The following is a 13,708-nucleotide window of genomic DNA, read 5'->3' as shown; positions in this document are numbered from 1 at the left end:
TTATTCCCTAAACATATTGACAAGGCTTAATGTAGTTCCAAGACTTCCCCTGGGCATGTTGGAAATTGTCTCCTATTCCCTCGGCTCTTGGGACTGAGTGGAGGTTGCTGAGCATGGTCCAGTCAGGCCCACAGGACCTCCCATGCCACCTCCAGTGATTCAGGAGGCTTGGTGCACACCTAACCATTGTGGGTGTTGATCCAAAGCTCTCCCCTGGCAAGGACCAATTTGCTGGAACTCGCTTCACATGCCCTCAACTCCACTGATTGAAGAAGGTCGCTGGGCATAATATAGTCTGGCTGCAAAACCTCCCAAGCCTAATCTAGTGTGGCTAGAAGCTGGAAGGGTTCTTGACCACTGGGAGCAGCGATCTTAAACTCTCCTGGGGCTCAGGATGGTGTGCAGGAACTCACCTCCTCCAGCAGCCCAGTTCCCTTGATTGAAAGAAGGTCACTTGGCATGGCCCAAGCAGGCCCAAAACCTGAAGAGCCCAATCTAGTGTGGCTGGAAGCTGGGTGGGTCCTTGACCACTGGGAGTGATGATCTTAATTGCTCCCAATATGTAGAGTTCTTACAGATTAATAAAATACAAGCATCATACAAATAATGGACAAAATGCTAAAACAACATTTACACACATTAAAAGACAAAAATATGGAATAAAGAATTAATAGTCATAATTTAAAATAACAACATGCACATGTGCTCCATTAATGTGTAAACATATTGACAAGGCTTAAAAATTTAATAAACAATGGTTATAGCCAGTGTTGGCAAGATTAAGGCAGAAAAAGACATGTAATATGGTTTTAGTGGAAGTGTAAATTGATCTAATCTTTTTGAAGGCCAATTTAAAACATGTACCAAAGGCTTTAAAATGTATATATCTTTCGATCTGTCATTTCCACTGTTAGACATTTATGCTGAGTAAATAATGATATGTAAAAAGATTTAGCCACAAAAACAATTGTAACAGCAAAAATTGGGAGCAACTAAATACACCCAAATTGGAAACTAGTTAAATAAATGATGGTATAAACAAAGAATAGTTATGGAGCCATTAAAAAATCATACTTTGACATGAGAAAATTGTCACAATTAAAATAAGATATATTTTGTACATATACCAACTCCACATAATGAAAACAAAGATGTACTGGAAACATGTATTAATACAAATAAAAGTGAAGAAAACCCTAAAAATGAGAAAGTAAGATATGACAATGAGTATACAGAGTATACAAAAGCACTGTATATTAAAAGAGCAGAAGAAAATACTTTTAAATATTAACAGCTGTTGTCTCTGGATAGTAGGATGACAGATAATCTTTATTTTCTTTTTGTAGGCTTTTACATCTTTTCCATATTTCATATAGTGATCATGCCTACTTTTATAGTTTGAAAAACTATACCAACAGAAAATCTAATTAAATGGACATTTTAGTTTATTTATGAACATTAATCTTTGATTTCATTTTTTCTTTTCAGATTTAAGCCATTTTCTTTGAAAAATAAAAAAGTTTTCAAGTGTCTGGTGAGAGAAATTACATAAAGACAAGATTTTTCTGAGATATTTGGGGAACATCTCAATATAAAATTACTAGTGGTAAATATGTATGTTTATACTGATCTTTCTTTCAAAAGCTTCATATCATTTTTTCTTAAAAATTTCTTGAGAGATATCACATACAATAAAATTCACTCATGTGAGGTGTACAAGTCAGTTTTTTGGTAGGTTAACAGAAGTGTGTGTCTATCAACACTATCTAATTCCAGAATATTTTCAGAATACTAAAAGAAAATTCATACCCATTTGTAGTCACTTCTAGATTTCCCTTTTCACCAGCTCCTGGTAACCATTAATTAACTTTCTGTTGCTATATATTTTCCCAATTTGATTATGTCACGTAAATATAATCACATAATAGCTGAGCTTTTATAAGTCTTCAGTTAGAATGTTTTAAAGTTTCATGCATATTTAGTATGAATTAAGAGTTCATTCCTTTTCATGGTTAAGGAATATTTTATTTCATATGTAATCAAATCACAAATATGCTAAAATCACATATGTTTTTCTATTAATTGATGAATATTTCAGTTGTTTCCACTTTTTGACTATTATGGATAATGCTGGCCTAAGCATTTGTGTACAAGATTTGCCTAAAAATATGATAATTTTTCTCTTGGGTCTATACCTAAGTGTAATTGTTGAATCATATAGTAATTTAGTGATTAAGCTTTTGAGGAAATGCCAATGTGTTTTCCAAAATGGCTGCACTATTCTGCATTCCTGCATGTTAACTTTCATCTAATAGTTCTTACATATACACTAATCTCTTAATCACTTTTTTATTATTGGAGTAAAATAGCCCACGACCACCATTTAAAGGAAGGAGAGGTTTATTTTGGCTCACAATTCCAGAAGTTTCAGTCCGTGTCCATCAGTTTCAAATGCTGAAACAGCACGGTAAAAAAGCCTAATTAGAGGAAAACTGCTTACATGATGGTGACCATGAAGTAGAGAGTGGCATGAAAAACTTGGGAGAGAAATATGACTTCCAGATCATGTTTCAGTGACCCAGCTCAAACCAGACCCACCTCCTAAAAGCAACTGAACCATAGCTCTTAGTAATCCATTCCTGATAACCCAATCATTTTTCAAAAGCTCCACCTCTGAACAAATTAGGCCTTTGGACCTATTTTCAAAAGTTTCATCTCTGAACAAATTAGCTTACACCATAACAGTAGGAAACATATACACAGATGATCATTTATAACTGCAAAAATTAGAAACAATCAGGTATTTATAAATTGAAAACTAGCTAAATGTATTATGGTACGTTAGATTGTGAATACCGTGCAGTTGTTAAATATGAAATTCTATGCACATGCTTTTCCTGAGAAAGATATCCAGGAAATGCTAAGTTGAAAATCAAGTTTTAAATCAATGTTTGAAATTATGTATTTGTATCAAATATAATTATTACACATATGTATATATTTAAAGAAAATTTCTGGAAGGATACCTAATCAATTGTTAATAGTGGTTACTGCTGAAGTATATCAGTGGTAGTCTAAAGCATTATTTGGGGTGACAGTTGCTTTCTTTGTTAAAGTCGTACAGCCATTAAAGTTGTAAAAAGTAATGTATGCAATTTTTACAATAATAAAAACTCTTGAAACCTGCATTAGTAAAATTTAGCTTTTTATGGTATGGGTAGTTCAATTTTCATTATTCATGCAAGTGCAGAGGGAAATAAGTGCATGGTCAGTTGTCTCAAAAGTACCTGATAATAGTACTGAGCCTCCTTTATATAAATAGTCCAGTATATTTGTCAATTTTCCCTTACTAGGAGGAAACTGGAGGTTGAATAACTTGAAAAGAGGCTTATTTGGCTCACAGTTACACAGATCTAAGAGCTTGGCATTGATCTCTGCTCAATTCTGATGAGAGCCTGTGGTGGACTGCATCATAATAGCAGGAAAATGTGCAGGAGAGAGGGGTCTGGAGAGAGCTCATGGTCATACAGGGAGTCAAGAGCACAGAGAGGATCATTTGTAATAACTTACTCATTTGAGAACTAACTCAAAGTCTTATAAGAACTAAATTAACCCATCTCAAGTACAGCACCCTTAAAGAGTCAACAAACTCTCACAAAATTCAGTCTCTTAAATGTTCCACATGAATGCTTAGGGGACACACTATTCTTATATTTAAATTATAGCACCCAGGATTTTTTAAATCTCCTGCATAGGATTGAGCCAATTTTTATAAATGAATATCTTGTTTTTCTATTGTAGTGAGATAGTCAAATTGTTTCTAGGTCAAATTTGTGACTTCTGAAAGCATAGCCTTCAAATTTAGAGTAGTAGTTATTGAGGCCTCAACATTTGTATACATTTGCTTGGAATCATTTTTTGATAAATTGCATTTCCTAAAAACACAGTTTACCAGAATAGCTTTTTGTGTGACAGAAACTCATTTTTTAGTTTTAATTTTTTTATTTGTATATATTTGTAGTACATCTTGATCACTTTTACTGTCCTTTCTTCCATCTTCTCTCTTTTCTCAGATCTTCTTCCACTTTCATAGAGCCTCTTTTATTTTTCTTTACATATTATTTATAATATGGGTCTCTCAGAAGCCATATGATATTTAACCTTCAGTGTCTGATTTATTTCAGTTACCATCATGGTTTCAAGATCCATCACTTTTTCTATAAATAACTAGAATTTATCTATTTTTATGATTGTATATATTATGTAAATGCAGGACATTTTCTTTATCAACTTACCTATTGATGGGAATATAGACTGTGTCCAAAATTTAGCAATTGTATTTGTGCTGCCACAAACATGGGTTTACATGTATCAACATAACATGATGGTATTAACTCTCCAAGAAGATACTTAGCAGAGGTATAGATGGTGCAAGTGGGATTTCTGTTTTTAGCTTTTTGAGGATTCTTCATATTGACTTCTGTAGTAGTTTTACTAGTTTTATTCTCTTCAATAATGTAGAAGTGTTCCTTTCCCTCTACAAACTCACCAGAATTTGTTGTTTTTGAGTTCTTGAAAATAATTGTTCGTACTGGTGGAAGGTAGAATCTCAGTGTTGCTTTGATTTGCATTTCTGCAATGGACAAAAATGTTGAAAAATTTTAATTTTTAACTTATTGGCCATTTCTACTTCTTCTGAGAAGTGTCAGTTCATTTCAGTTGCCTATATTTTGATGAATTTTTTGGTTTTCAGTTGTCTTTTTTTAGTTTTTACTTTCTAGATATTAGCTCTCTGTGTGAGGAGTAGCTGATAAAATTATTTTGCTTTTCTGTAGGTTGTTTTTTGATTTTGTTGTTTCTATTGCTGTGCAAAACTTTTAAAATTTGATGTAAACCCATTTGGTGATTCTTGGTCTTATGTCTGCTGCAACTGGAGTTCTGCTCAGGAAGTTTTTTTTTATGTGTATGTCTTCAAGATTTTAATCAGTATTTCCATCCAGCAGATTCAGTATTTTTGTTCTTGTATCTAGGTCTTTGATCTATTTTGATTTTATTTTGTTGCAGAGTGAGAGATAGCAATATAGCTTCATGCTTCTGCATGTGTATATCTGTTTTTTTCTACCATTTGTTTAAAAATGGTATACGTCCTGAAGCATATATTATGGGTTCTTTTGTCAAAAATCAGATGACTGAATGGGCTGAGCTGTTTCTGAATCCTCTATTCTGTTCCATTGTGGCAGAAATTTGAAAGCCATTTCTAGTTTATAAAAAGTTACGTGAGCAATACTAGAACACATGGCTACCCACAGGATTTTAGAATTTAAAATGAATCAGTTGTTGATAACAAAAGTCAGATTTGTGCTTTGTAGAGTTTGTATTAAAAAGAACATATGATAGGAACCCTTAAATACCAAACTTCTTAATTTGTTGCTCAAAGGTCTTTGTGATATTCTCATAGCTTTGCACATTTCCAAATTTGTATTCCATCACCCTTCACTAGACAGGGATTTTGTCTGTTCCTGGGTCACACCATAGTAACTCCTACATTTACACTCTCCTAATGCCATTCATCTTGCTCTCTTGCCTGTCCTTCACTCAATCCAAATATTCATTTTCCTTCAAGGAGGAACTCAAGTGTATGTCCATTTGATATTTTACTCATTTATCTCAGCTCACATTAATAACTTTCTATTTTGACTTTCTAGTTCTTATCCAGTTCAGGTCTACTCATACAGTAAAGCCTTGTAATGTCTGCCTTTTCATTGTCATGCATTATTATCACAGCCATTAGACAGACATTTTTGTGGTATCAGAAATTGAACACAGTACTTTTGCACTAAGTTGCGTCTCTAGCCTCTTCTTAATTTCTTTTTTTAATGTTGAGATAGGAGCTCACTAAGTTGTGCAGATTAGTCTCAAGCTTGTGATCCTCTTGCCTTAGTCTCCCAAGTGCTGGGGTTGATTACAGGTTTGCAGTTATTTTTCTAACTTAATATTATACAGATCTGTCAAACAAGCTGTGTGTGCATGTGTGTGTGTGTGTGTGTGTGTGTCTGTGTGTGAATGTGTATTTTGTATGTTTTATTGATTATCAAAACCAAGGCCTTTGGATTTTGAGACAAAGTCTTGTTAAATTGATAACTTAAGCTGGGCTTAAACTTGCCATTCTCCTGTCTTAGCCTACCAGAGTGGTGGGTTTACAGATGTGTGTCATCACACCCCACACACGGAGATATATTGACCTACATCCCCAGGTGTCTTAGTTAATTTTCTCTCATTGATGAGACAAAATGTCCAACAACCAAAGTTAAAGGGGAAAAGGTTTATTTGACTCACAGTTTATAGAAGTTTCAGTTCTTTGTCAGCTGGCTCCAAGGGAGGGTAGCATGGCAGACAGTCATCACAGAGGAGAAACAGTTTTGGAAAACCAATGATAGCAATGCAAGAAAGAGGGATAAGGTAACCCTCTTTCTGTTCCTTATACTGTATCCAGGTTTCTGAAATTACGGTGGCACCAAACAAATCAGTAGACTGAATTAGTAAGCATGCACTCTTAATTTCAGCACTTTTAATCCTGGCATTGTTCTATGAAAAAAAATACACTCTAGATTCAGGCACCTCTGAAAATATCTCACCTATGAGATTTGGGGGAACATCTAGATACAAGCCATAACACCAACCCCTTTTTATTTTGAGATAAGGTCTCACTAAGTTGCCAAGTCTGGGTTTGAGCTGTGATCTTACTCCTCAGCATTTTAAAGTTCTTATACTACTATTTTATCTGAATAAACTGAGTTGTTAGATAGCTTGTTATGATCACATATTTAACCTAGTTATTGGGTATATACCATTTTCCTCCCCAGAATGGAAATATTGGATATTGGAGGCCTTAAAATGGTGGTGATGGAAAGAACTCTAGAGAGAGAGTTCACTAAAATCTTTTCCCAGTTTGTGGGTTTTCTTTTCACTATGCTGGAGATTTCTTTTGACATGCAGAAACTTTTTAATAAGAAGTGGTCCCAGTTATTGATTCTGCGAAGTATTTCCCGTGCGGTTTGAGTCCTGTACATGAATTCTCTACCTACTTCTATGTCTCCAAGGTTTCTACCCAATTTGTCTTCCAATAGATTTAGTGTTTCTGTTTTAATATTCAGATCTTTGACCCATTTAGATTTTAATTTAGTACATGGTGATAGACATGGGTCTAGCTTTAGTTTTCGGCAAATGGAGAGCCAGTTTTTCCAATACCGAATAGTTTCCCTAATGTAAGTAATGATTCAAATATATAAAAATATGTAGTAATCAAAAAAAAATATGTAGTAATCATGATTCCCCATTATGTGGCCTTGAAGCCTTATAAAGTTTTCACTTATTAATTGAAAATGCTTTATTCTGGGCTTCTTGATATGTAAATATTTGAAGCTATAGAATATGAAGTTTTATACAAATATTTCAAGGAAAAAGACACTATGGTAACTACTATTAAGTCAGGTTATTTGGTGGTGAAGCACTAGGTTGCTGAAACAGTCATGCTTTGACCTGTATTGTTATATTGTTATGTCCTGTTTTATCTCAATCTCTCTCTTATTCTTTAAAAAAATTATTTAGTTATTTCTTATGTTTGTTTTAATTAAGAGGAAAAATTTAAAAAAATTAACAGGATAAAAAAAAAAAAAAGAACTCTAGAGACAACCAGATCAGTTTCAGTCCTGATTATCTTAGTAACTGTGGAGTCTTGGGACAGTTGCTTCACACCCGGTGCCTCAAGTTTTTTTTTTTTTTCCTTTTGTGTAAAATATATATCCAACCATATAGAGTTAAACTAAAAATGAAGACAATAATACATAGAAAGAAAAATCACTAGCATAGTGACATACTAATAAATCATGGAAGTTGTCAACATTACAAAGATTATAAAATAATCATAATAAATTTCAGTAAAATAGTAAATTTTTTTCTAAGATCATAATTGTCAGGAAGTGATTCACTGCATTTATGTTGCTTATAAGGCAATGTTAGCAATAAATACATTCCTTTAAATGCCCAAGATGACTTTCATACATTACCACATACCAGTTCATTTGAGATTCAATAATTTTATTGAAAAGAATCCATTTAGGACAGAGCCTTGTATATAGTAGATGCTCCATTAATAGAGTTATCATATAAGCTATTATTTCTCCCTTTCTAGGTTACTTTACATTGTACTAAGTGCACAGATGTTCAATTAATATTAAATGAACAAATGAATAAAGGAAAATATAAAATAATCCTACTTTTTGTAGTCAAAACAGAGCCAAATGAATTAATACTAGACTTTGACTCTTTTTTCCCTAGTATCCCTGCTATCACCTTAACTACCCTGATGGGAGAAATCATTCCTTTCCTTGCTATTGGATCCTGTCCTATCCTTGTTTCCATTGGCTGTTGTGCTTAGTTCAATTTTTTTGTACAAAGTGAGCAATCAATAAATACATGCTAAATCAATGACCAGTTTATTTTTCTAAAGGTTCATTTCTTGCAGATCAAATTACTTGACATCTTAGTTATTTGTGCTGTATTAATGCCATTCTTCCAACTGAAGACTGAGTCTGATGGTTCTGGAAATTTTTACAAGGGCCTCAGGATTCTGGATTAATTTCAATATTTGGCATATAGCTGGTACTAAATACATACTTGTTGAAAGAAAAAAAGAATAAATGTTAAATTAATGAATCTTTCACCCTTTTTCCTAGATTCTTCTTGTTACCATATATCACGTATTAAAATCTGCAACTTTTCTTTGTTTTTTTAAGTGCTTAAAGCCAAAGGCATTACTGAGAGGCTCCGTTAGGCAGTGTCATCCTAGTTGAATGCTATTAGGCAGGTCTCTCAGCAGAAGCAGTTTGACCTCTGAGTCACCTGATGTTCCATTTTCTGATGGCTGTTCTTCCGTAAGCAGTCAGAAACACAATCTGCTCAGTGTTGGCCAAGTGGGCTTTGTACCTGTGGGTAAAACCTACAGGAGGCCCAGCAGGGTGGGGTCATGCTTTCACTCCCAGAATCATTAGGCTTTGAAAGTAAGCTGTAACTGAAATCAAGAACTTTCTTGAACTAACAGTGCAACCTGGTTACCCCTGTTAAGTCTGCAGTTTACAATCTATAGATAGAATTTGTGTCTCTCTGTGTGAAAAGAAAAGTCATTTGTTTTCTAGATAACAATGTGTTAGTGACTGGGGTGAGGAGGAAGCAATTCTGTTTTAAGAATGTTAGGCATGATTTAAAGGGTTTTCTATTCCTTATAATAGGTTTTCATTTTTGCTGATTGAATTTATTTCCTTTTGTGGCTGTTGTGCAAGCTCTAGTTGGGGGTGGGTTGTGTGACCTTTTTAACTTTGTAGCACTTTAATCTAAATGAAATTTAAGGGAGGGGGAAGCAAGCAAAACTAACCTTATGACAATGAAATCATTTTCTAAATATGTTTACAATCAAATATCTTCTTCAATAATTTGATTTGTAGGAAACGGCAGAGTGCAGCATTTTATACAGAAGCTTTTGAATAATTCATCTTTTCTCATTGATGCATAAGTCTTTGGCTACATTGGTGAGTACAATAGGTGCTCTGGAATGGGAAGAAATTCATTTGAGGCCTGAAATCAATGTACCCCTTGTCTGACCAAACTGTCAATGCTGCTCTGGCCTATGACAAAAGGATTTTTTTCAACTTTATCAGATTCCTGTATAGGTCCTTTCCAGGATACTGTGATCATTTAAAAATTGTGATTTTTTCTTCACTTAATTTTGAGAGATTTATATTTTTGTAACCTTTGCTAAGTTCTCCAAATGTTTAAATTCCTCCATACAAACTTCTGGAAAATTGGCATTCTCAAGTGTTAACATTTAGAGTCACAGAGAAATGAAAAAAAAAAATGGAAACTGAGTATTAGGAAGGGCTTCTACTAGTTGAAAAGTTGAACTTCTCATCCTGTTACAAGGTCAGGCAAACATGGATCCATGAGTAACAGAGAGACCAAGAGAAACTTGAAATCCTCCAAGCTTGAGCTAAGTGTTTAAAGGGCTGCTTTCCTCTGGAAATTTGCATTCCTGTGGTGCCTGCTCAGAGAGCTTCTGTCAGATATTCTGTTCTTGGCTTTTGTTGGGAGTGGGAGAAATGCTTTCCAAGCTAATTCCTGTACCAGAAAGAGACAGGATATAGTAAGGAGATGGGTTAGGAGAAAATGGCATGGTATTCAACATCAACTCAATTAGAATAACAGAATTCTCAAACAGTAGTGTCCTAAGGCTTTAGCATTCAGAGAAAGCAGAAGGTTATTACTTTCTTTGTAATAATAGACAGGAGGCATGAAGTTTGCTATTATAATATTGCTGTGCTGAAACTTTGTGAAATCATTGATCTGACTTCACTGAACCATAATGCTATTGATTTGTTGTCAGATCATAGGTAGGCAGTTGAATGACAGCTGGAATGGATGTGAAGTTACACATAAATTATCCTTTTGTTTGTGTTCTAGTTGTCAAAACCTCTCAATAGATATTATGCTGCCAAATGCTTCTACAGTTCTTATTAAAGTTCAAGTACCAAGAGCCTGTGCTATATCATTAAACAAAATGAATAATTTTTGGTCAAGTTATATTGATTAAAATGTATAATATCTGAAGTGTCAGAGCTCTGACTAGCTCAGAAGAGCATAATATAGTGCACTCTAAAGCTGGAAAAGATAGAGAAGTAAGTCTTTCTGTATCCCTTGTCCCATCTTTCTGGCTAATGGAATTCCTACCATCTCAACTACATTCCTGATTCTGTCATGACTGAGAAAAAGTATTACAAGGCAAGAAAATTTGAGTGAGACCTTCTTTCAATCTGGGGAGCTGAGACCATGCGAGGTCAGTTCCAGCACAATAGTGTGGGCCCTGGGAGAGTTTCAGATCATTGTTCCCATTGACTAAGTGCCTGCCCAGGTTCCAGACACACTGAGCTAGGCTCAGAAGGTCTCTTGTGCCTAACTGGACCACCTCCCATGACCTTCTTTCAACCCAATGAGGTGAGTTCCACTGAACCGCTGCAGGCCCATGGAGAGTATAAGATAATCACTCCCAGTGGCTTAAGTACCTGCCCCGCTTCCAGAAACACTGGACTAGGCTCGAGAGGTTTTGTGGCCCAAATAGACCATGCTCAAATACCTTCCTTCAATCAGGGGAGCTGAGGGCATGTGAGGTGAGTTGCAGCATGTTGGCATTAGCCTTGGAGGAGATTTGGACCATCCTCTACAGTGGTTAGGAGCCCAGCCTGCTTCCTGGAACACCGGAGGTGGCACAGGAGGTCCAGCAGGTGTGACAACCACACTCTCAGCAACCTCCATTCAGTCGAAGCGATTTCCAATACACCCAGGGGAAGCTTTAAGTCATCACTTGAAACATGAAAATATAGGAAAATGACAAGAAGAAAAACCAAAATGAAATCTCAAACCTCCAGCTCATCCCAAGAAAGCATAGGAGCCATATATATAAAACAAAATGAGCCATACAACTGAAATGCTTGAAATAATAGCAAGTGAAATAAAAAAGCAACTCTGGGAAGCTATAAAGAAATTCAAATTAGAAATAATCTCCCAGATAAAAGAATAAATGCTAAAAATAATGAAACAAATGCTAAACACATATAAAGAAGACATAGTTAAAAAATTAGAGGAACAATGCAAAAAAATATAATCCCTGGATGAGCAATATAAGAAACAAAAATGATACATGAAACAGATTCAAAGAGATATACAGGAAATCAAAAATTTCATTGAAAGTAGTCAAAGCCACATCAACGAAAGTGAAGATAGAATTTCAGACCTTGAAGACAAGACCTCAGCTAGTGAACAGGAAAGGAAAGATATTTTAAAAGTAACAAGGAATCAGGGAATAACAATTCAACAGCTGCAAGATGATTCAAAGAAAAACAACATAAGATTGATAGGAATAAGTGAAAAAAAAAGAAGGACAACAGAAATGATATCAAAAGACTATTTACAGAAGAAATAACTGAAAATTTTCTAAACATGAGAATGGAAACTGACATTTGGATTAGTGAAGCATATAGAACTCCAAATAGCCAAAACCCAAACAAAACTATACCCAGACATACACTAAACATAATTCCATAAATCCAACATAGGAATAGACTATTAAAAGTAGAGAGAAAAGACAGATCACCTATAAATGAAAACCTATCAGAATCACAGCAGATTTCTCAACAAAAACATTGAAGTCAAGAAGAACATGGAATGAAGTGTTTCATATCCTAAAGGAAAAGGACTTCCAACCTAGACTGATGTACCCTGAAAAATGTCCTTCAAAATGGATGGAGAAAGAAGATACTTCCATGACAAAGAATAGCTGAAGACCCTCATGATCACCAAACCAACCCTGCAAAAAATACTGAAAGACATGTTGAATACTCATAGGAAAAAACCACTAAGCAGGGGAGACAATTAAAGAAAATGGACAAATAAAGATACAACAGCAGAAACATAACATGTCAACAATAAATCAATATATAACAGTTATAACCAGACAGAAAATCAGCAAAGAAGTAGAAGAACTGAATCACACCTGTGAACAAATGGGTTTGTGGAAGGTATACAGAATGTTCTATCCAACAATATCAGAATATACATTCTTCTCTGTAGTACATGGGACATTCTCTAAAATAGACCATATACTGGCCCACAAAACATATTTAAGTAAATACAAAAGAATTGAAATATCCCATGCATGTTATCGGATCATAACATCATAAACTATAAACTAATGATAAAAAACTGCAAAAATCCCACAAACACATGGAAGTTGAATAATACACTCTTGAGTCAACAGTGGGTCATAGAGGAAATTAAAGAAGAAATTAACCAATACTTACAGGCAAACAAAAATACAAATGCAACTTACTGGAATCTGTGGGGTGCAATGAAAGCAGTCCTCAGAGGAAAATTTATTGCACTAAGTTCCCACATCAGGAAAACAGAATGAAAACAAATAAACAACCTGATGCTACACCACAAAAACCACGAAAAAGAAAAGCAAGTTAAGCCCAAAGCCAAAAGAAGGGAGAAAATTATAAAAATCAGAGCAGAAATTAATGCAATAGAGACTAAGAAAATAATCCAAAATATCAATGAATCAAAGAGTTGTTTTTTTTGAAAGAATAAATAAAATTGGAGGAGAAAAAAATGATGGCTTGCTAGGAAGCTGGATAGAGAACTTCTCCCAGAGAAAACAGCTCAGATGCTAGAATTTGACCACTTGGAGAGGGCCAGAAGATTGGAGAATGATTTTCACTAATCCAGGAGGAAACTGAAGGGAAAAATAAAATTAGGAAGAGGAAGGAAAAGCACAGGTGGAGGGCTGAAGCTTGTCACTCTCACTGAGACCAGTTCTGCACTGTGCTGGGAGCGCGGATCCAAGGTCGGACAATCCAAGGTCCCTCTGAAGCCACGGCTGCCAATAACGGGAGTTGGTAAGTCTCAGGCCTTTGGCGGGAGGACGTGGTGCAGTGTGGAGTGAAGCCAAGGTGGAGAGCTTTATTGGCTCTCGGTGAGTACTGGAAATTGGGCCCCTATGGCATGGGTAGCTGACTGGAAGACATCTTGGAGTAGGGCAGAGCCTGACACAATGGTGGCAGCTGTCAACCACCCCTAGCCCAGAGAGGATTGGTGGGAGAAG

Source organism: Cavia porcellus, unplaced genomic scaffold (genome assembly GCF_034190915.1).
Source record: "Cavia porcellus strain 051 isolate PalLab524CR breed Dunkin Hartley unplaced genomic scaffold, mCavPor4.1 scaffold_3, whole genome shotgun sequence".
Classification (NCBI taxonomy): Eukaryota; Metazoa; Chordata; class Mammalia; order Rodentia; family Caviidae; genus Cavia; species Cavia porcellus.
Note: the sequence above shows the minus strand (reverse complement) of the source record.